The 7049-nt window shown below is 40.8% G+C and overlaps 1 long non-coding RNA gene across 1 annotated transcript; it reads left to right on the top strand.

The window, feature by feature from the left end:
• Positions 1–706: 706 nt before the first annotated feature.
• Positions 707–6527, top strand: LOC115151130 (uncharacterized). The gene is made up of 2 exons (XR_003867220.1): positions 707–1030; positions 4082–6527. It is a non-coding gene; the product is annotated as an uncharacterized LOC115151130 (long non-coding RNA).
• The last annotated feature ends 522 nt before the right edge of the window (positions 6528–7049 follow it).

The following is a 7049-nucleotide window of genomic DNA, read 5'->3' as shown; positions in this document are numbered from 1 at the left end:
TGGTCCCTGCACTTTTGCAAACCGTAGAGAAGTGATTGCTTTTTCCACAGGATTTACATTTTTGTCCATATGCAGGGCATTTTTCCTTTTTTTCTCTCATGTGTCCGTCCACAGTATCTGCATTGTATAATGCTCTGTCCCTCAGTAGGGTCTCCTCTCCCTTTTGGTCTCTCTTCCTGTGTTATTGCATGCACTGCTACAGGGCCCTGCACATTTATGACAGTTCTGCAGCTCTTCCAATCTGTATGCATTTCTCTAAACTGAGATCAGTCTCTCTGAGCAAGCGCTCTCTTAGGCCACACACAATCCTGTCCCTGATAAGAGAGTCTGTGATTACTCCAAACTTGCAGGTGGCCACTAGAGTCCTCACTTCAGTGAGATATTTGTCTAAACTCTCATCTTGGCCCTGACTTCGCATTAAAAAATGATCTCTCAATTGTTTCATTTTTCTTGGGATCACAAAATGCATCCAGTGCTGCAATTACTTCTTCAACAAAGAGATTGTCTTTTGTACTGCCCACACATAGGGTCTCACAAATCTCTCTGCCTTTTTCTCCAATGAGATAATACAGTAGCTTCACTTTGTAGTCATCAGGTTTTTCTCTCATTGTAAGAGCCATGTACAAATTCAATTCCTCTTTCCATCTTTTCCAGGTCAGTGCTAAATTACAATCATCGAAGTCTATTTTTCCCGGAGGTTTCAGTGCATTTTCCATGGCGATTTAGTTGTAGAATGGAACGTTAGCTACTCACGAATCTGCTTGTATCCAATAGCCAGCTAGCTTTTAGCACAGAGTCACTCACGATAGCCAGTTAACGTAGACGTTCGGCGCGATGACTAGCCTGTAAACGCGGCACTTTTTCAAACTGTCGCCTGGGATGTATTCTTCATTTACATCGATGAGATACAGGTTCTTTTGAGTACCGCTGCCACCATGTTTCAATATGCTTTGTGTTGTAGTCATGACAGACAAAGATATATTGTTAAGCAAACTTCACTTGGCATGTTGTCGACCAGCACATTAATAAAGTAAGTAACAACTGGTTTCCGTTTCCTGTGTAACATCAATATGAGTAACATCAATATTGCTACATCTGTAATAGAATACAAGTGTTAAAAAAACAAATATAGACATTAATAAATGCATTCCTGTCGCTTTCAAAATATTTTTTACAATGGTGGGTGAGTGCCAAGATGGAGGCACAGTGGCTTCAACACAACAAGCCTATCAGTCCTCTAGTGTATATATAAATCGTTGGGTGAAACATCTGGCTCATGGTTCTATCCGTGTTGTTAATGCACAGATTATCCACTATATAGTCTACCACAGTAAGAGTCATAATAGTCATAATACCCATAAAACCTATCGTTCAAACAAGTAAACGGTTTCAATAATTTTTCCACCATTCTTTTTCCCATAGGGGATTTTAGAACCACTTCACATGTATGTCATCTAGGCTTACCCTGGCGTGATGTTTTGCTAATCGTGTAAATCTCTCTCAGACAAGGTCACTTATCAATATCATACAGAACTACACATCCTGTCGCAAGCTTTGGCATCATCACTCAAGCCAGTGTTTCAGAGTAGGAAAAACATCCACATTTCTCCATGTAAATTCACATCGACAAGTAGCAAGTAACCTAGCAAGTAAAGTAAAATAGAATAACTAGTAGATATTAAAGCTTTTTTGTAGTTTCTCAATTACATAATTGACATTGTGTATTTATCGTGTGTATTGTTGTTCAGCATTTTTCAAATTACCTACCTTAGCATTTTTTTATTACTAGGATTTGTTTAATTACCCTGGCCTATATAGCTAGCTAGCTAACCTTAGGTATCTCTGTCGATCAGAAGCAAGGATGATTCTGTGCTATGTACCGGATTTTATCCATTACTCTGATAAGCACACATGCATTTTATCGTTTTCCAACCTCTGTAAGCGAGAAGCGTCGCTGGAGCCGTGTGATATGTTAAGCCCTGTTTTCTAGCTTATAACAAACTATTTTGGGTAATAAGTCAAAGATCTGTGGTTAGCTAGGTGCTAATGAAAATTAGCTAAGTTAGATAACCACCGACTGTAAAGTGTATAACGCACGTTACCTTCCTTACAAGTGTAACAGTTTAGCTTCCGTCCCTCTCCTCGCCCCTACCTGGGCTCTAACCAGGGACCCTCTGCACACATCAACAACAGCCACCCTCGAAGCATCATTACCCATCGCTCCATAAAAGCCGCGGCTCTTGCAGAGCAAGGGGAACAACTACTTCAAGGTCTCAGAGCGAGTGATGTCACCGATTGAAACGCTATTAGCGCGCACCCCGCTATCTAGCTAGCCATTTCACATCGGTTACACAAGTAAAAAGAAAACAAGCATAAGCTAGCATAATGACTGTTGTGACCTTTTATTATTGTCCTTTGTGAGCTAGCCAGCTAGTTAACCTTAGCTCATAATTTGTGTAGTCATTCTTTTCAACGTGGTGACATGCTAGCTAACGTTAGCCCACCAGGGCAGGGATATTTGGCTATCTAGCTAGTTAACGTTAACTCGCCGTTCATGTAGTCAAGATTTTCCAAGTGGTGACATGCTAGCTAACGTTAGCACGGACCAGGGCAGGGATAGTTAACTAGCCTGTCACTTCATAGTAATGTCTGACTACATGAACGGTGAGCTAACAACTAGCTAGCTAGCTAAATATCACCTGGTGGGTTAACGTAAACTCACTCACTTTTGTACATCGCCTTGGTCCGTACAATTGACCTTATTTTATCGCCCCAAAAACGTAATACTTCCAGATCAACTGTAATATCAATACCATTGTAAAGTACAATTTCTCCCCTTTCCAAAATTAATGACATGAGCTCCACGCTGCCCGTTTCTGCATAATTCAAGAAGGCAATGAACTCCTTCGGGTCTTTTTAAAAATGGCGGGTGGGGAAGCGAAACTAATGCGTGATAGCGAGAAGTAGAGATGTATGGGAAACCTGCTTTTTTCACTCGATCTGTCCAACTTATCACCTTATCGCCTCTAAAATTTAAATAAAACACTATTAAGATTTTATATAATGTGTCATTACATACCTATTTGAAGGTTTGTGTCGAATTTGAATCAGGTTTTTAGGGCGGTGCTAAAGTGATCTTCAGAAGTAAACAGCGGCTTTGAGAGTCATGGTCGCTTACAGTGATGACGCAAAAAATGACTAGGTATCCCCCTTACCCCCGTCACTGTCCATTTCTTGTTTTTAAACGATGAGAGAAGTGCTACACCTGGTGGAGAGAGATTGTAAGACAGAAATAGTTGCTTTATGCGTGCTGTACGTTACGGCATGACACGTCACGATGTAATGGAGGGTCAGATTTTTCTACTTTTCTCCAATACTATAGAGCAATTACCATGTCGATCAACGCTTGAATAGAAACGTAGTTCACACCCCAGATGTTGAAGTCAACACAGTCGCTACAGTCCCATTAGTTTTCTTTGTAGCCTCATTTGAATGTCGCGGTTGCGCACATTTGTACGGAATGGGGTGAGTTTACGTTAGCTAGTTAGGCACATTGGTTGGCTACCTAGCTACATTATCCAACGTTACACCGTATCTCACCGTTGTGTAGTCAGACTTTCCTGACAGGCGGTGACATGCTAGCAGGTGTGCCAAACTTGAGCAATTAGCGCTAGCTAACATTAAATATCCCTGCCCTGGTGGACTAGCTAGCATGTTAAAACAAAACTTGGGGTCTGGGGAAAAGTCTGACTACATGAACGATGAGCTAACGTAACTAGCTAGCTAATGTTAAATATCCATGCTCTGGTGGGCTAACTACAAGTCACCATGTGGAAAACAACACAAATTGTGAGCTAACGTTAACTAGTTAGCTAATTAAATATTTATGAATTTGTGGATATAGCTGTTCAGTATGTTTGTGTATGGTTCTCATGATTTAGGGTCGGGTGTTGAGGGACCACTTGTCACGTTGTCCAAGGTGTGTTTGTGTTATGATAAACAATGCATTTTCTGTAAAAATAAAGATGGTGAAACAGCATTAAAAAAGACCGACCACTGACCAAATGTCTTTGTTTTCCAGCCCAACAGGAGAGAATCCCTCAAGCCATCTGGTGCATGGACATTGTGTGCCAGTATGATCCGAGCGCAAGAGTCCAGTTGTAGTCTACAGCAGATCGAGCATGTGGAAGGACAGATCAGTAACTCATCAAATGAGAAACATTATTGTGTAAAACATTGAATTTGTAGATTTTGAGATTTGTCTCCCTTTTTTCCCGTTTTAGACGTTTGATTTTTGTATTTTTTTTTACCCTTATTTTACCAGGTAAGTTGACTGAGAACACATGAGGCGTGACACACGGAACATCTTCAGGCTCCCCCCATGAGAAGCATTGCATGATGTTCAAAGCCACCCCCGGCAAGGATATCTGTTGGAAATGATGGCGCTCCCATCTTTAGATGTACTCTATACAACTCTGTGTCCTATCCATCCAGCTCTACTTACTTCTTATTAGGAGTTCAATGAAAACATTGAACTTCCAGGTGTAGCATGGTTCATTCTGAGTTGTGTACTTTTAATGAGGACACTGCCACAACTGGAAGTCTGCTGGTTGGATTATTTTAATGAGGACACTGCCACAACTGGAGGTCTGCTGGTTGGATTATTTTAATGAGGACACTGCCACAACTGGAGGTCTGCTGGTTGGATTCTTTTAATTAGGACACTGCCACACCTGGAGGTCTGCTGGTTGGATTATTTTAATTAGGACACTGCCACAACTGGAGGTCTGCTGATTTGGATTATTTTAATGAGGACACTGCCACAACTAGAGGTCTGCTGGTTGCATTATTTTAATGAGGACACTGATACAACTGGAGGTCTGCTGGTTGGATTATTTTAATGAGGACACTGCCACAACTGGAGGTCTGTTGGTTGGATTCTTTTTATTTGCCCTGCACACGAAGAAACAACGCAATATTTTAGCCCTTGGCGCAGTCACAGCTCTCAGGCACCTGCGCAAGCACATGGACACTCACTCAAACACTGTCCCAAGTACTCACAAGTTACAATAGGTACCCTAGTTAGCGAGCTCGGTGAAACTTGTTACCATAAATCTTTATATTTTCCACATTGTAACAAACGTATGGTAGCGTAACAGCACATTGTGTAACATTACCACGGTTTTATATTGAACAATAGCGGAGCCAAGGACAACATACCTCGCTAAGCCGAAGGTCAGGCAAAAGAGAACAATAAGGGGGTACGGAAATACAGATAACCCTCGATGGGCCAAACCAAAATATACAAAACTTTTACAATCACTTGTATGTAGAATATTGATATGAAAAACTGTTTGTACACCAAAAAATAACATTAGCTATGCAGCTGTAATTAAATATAAAAAAACACACAGAATTATTTTTATTATTATCAAATTATTAACATCCCCTCTTGACCTGGCCTATTTGAATTGGTCCTTGTGTGCAACTTGGTGCATAATCTAGGGGAACAACATCACACTGCTACACAGGCACCTCCACCATGGCACAGTTCCAGAATGTTCTCACTGAGGTGCATCTTGTGGGCTCAATGTTTTTCCCATACAAACCACGGAAACGGTTTTGTTCCACGAATGCATCTGTTGTACATGACTAATCAAATTACCTGTGACGTCAGTTAGACACGTCAGTCCCTTTCAGATGATTCCTCAACCACTTGCTCCTCCTTGGTGATTTCATGGCTCAGAGGGTTTTAACTTTGCTCTTGAGAATTTTTATCATATGTACAGTCGTATAGCTCATTGCAAGACTTCACCTCTTTTGGGCAAATAGTACCCTTGACTGTCCTGATCATCTAGTTAAGCATTCCAGATAAATCCTCCATCCCAGCAGGAATGTCCCATCCACATAATGATATATGATTTTCCAGCTCAGCATTCTTAGGTGTTATTCTGTGTTCTATGAAATTGGAGTGAGTCAACTCATTGTCCAGTGAGTGAGGCTTGCCTACATAGTGCTTAGTTAGTAGCCTAGTTGTGGTTCACTTCCACTAGAAGGTCCTTGTTATTCCCACCAGGTGTTTCTTCAGGCTGTTGGGGATTGCCTCAACATTTTTCCCACACAAACCACAAAAACAGTTTTGCTCCACTGAGTGCATCTGTTGAACAGGATTTTATTCACCTGACTTCGAAAATACAACTGGGAAGGATCATACAAATCAAGACTATGAATGCATTTAGCTCTATGACAGTGGTTCCCAACCAGAGGTACTAGGATCCCTGAAGGTACTTGGCCTATCCACAGGGGGTACTTAAGAAGACTCATGAGGCCATAGCCCTACTGGTAAAATGCATATGAGGGGGTACCCTGGGCAGAGCAGAATTCAGTTGGTCGTACAGTACAGTAACCGAAAAAGGTTGGGAACTACTGCTCTATGACAGAGCACTCCTAAAAAGTAAATACTGTGTATTGGTAGATTTGTCTCTGGATGTCTAAATAATAAATTCAAACATTTCTGAATGTGAATATATGTCAATAGATGTTTTGATTCATTCTCATCAATGACAACATTCTAGAAATGAGTTATCACTCATCTAAGTCTGGTATCCGGGGTAACCTGGTTAATGATTATGTAAATCTTTCCTTGTAGAATGTTGACAGCTGTATAGAACACATTGTATTGCTAAGACGCTCAAACTTCAGTTAATAGCTACACTGACCGACACAGGATAAACTTTATCCTTCTCGCTGGCCCTTGCCCCTCATTATGTTGAAATGTTTGCTGTTGCTTTCACAAATTTAAATGCATATGCCCTATGTGGTAAATCTATATTCCATCTAATACTACAATTATTGCTAGCATTTCATCATTCCTTCCCCTTACTGTATATTGCAACACGTAGACATTTCTGTTTCATGTTTAATAGGCCTATGATACATTTTCATTTAGCCAACCATTTCTTACCCTGCTCTGAGTGGGCATGGTGTTTATAGTGCACATGAACATATGCAAGATTCAGGTAGAAGTTCTGTTTATTCAATTCAATGTA

Source organism: Salmo trutta, chromosome 16 (genome assembly GCF_901001165.1).
Source record: "Salmo trutta chromosome 16, fSalTru1.1, whole genome shotgun sequence".
Taxonomy (NCBI): domain Eukaryota; kingdom Metazoa; phylum Chordata; class Actinopteri; order Salmoniformes; family Salmonidae; genus Salmo; species Salmo trutta.
Note: the sequence above shows the minus strand (reverse complement) of the source record. Positions and strands in the feature narration are given on the sequence as shown.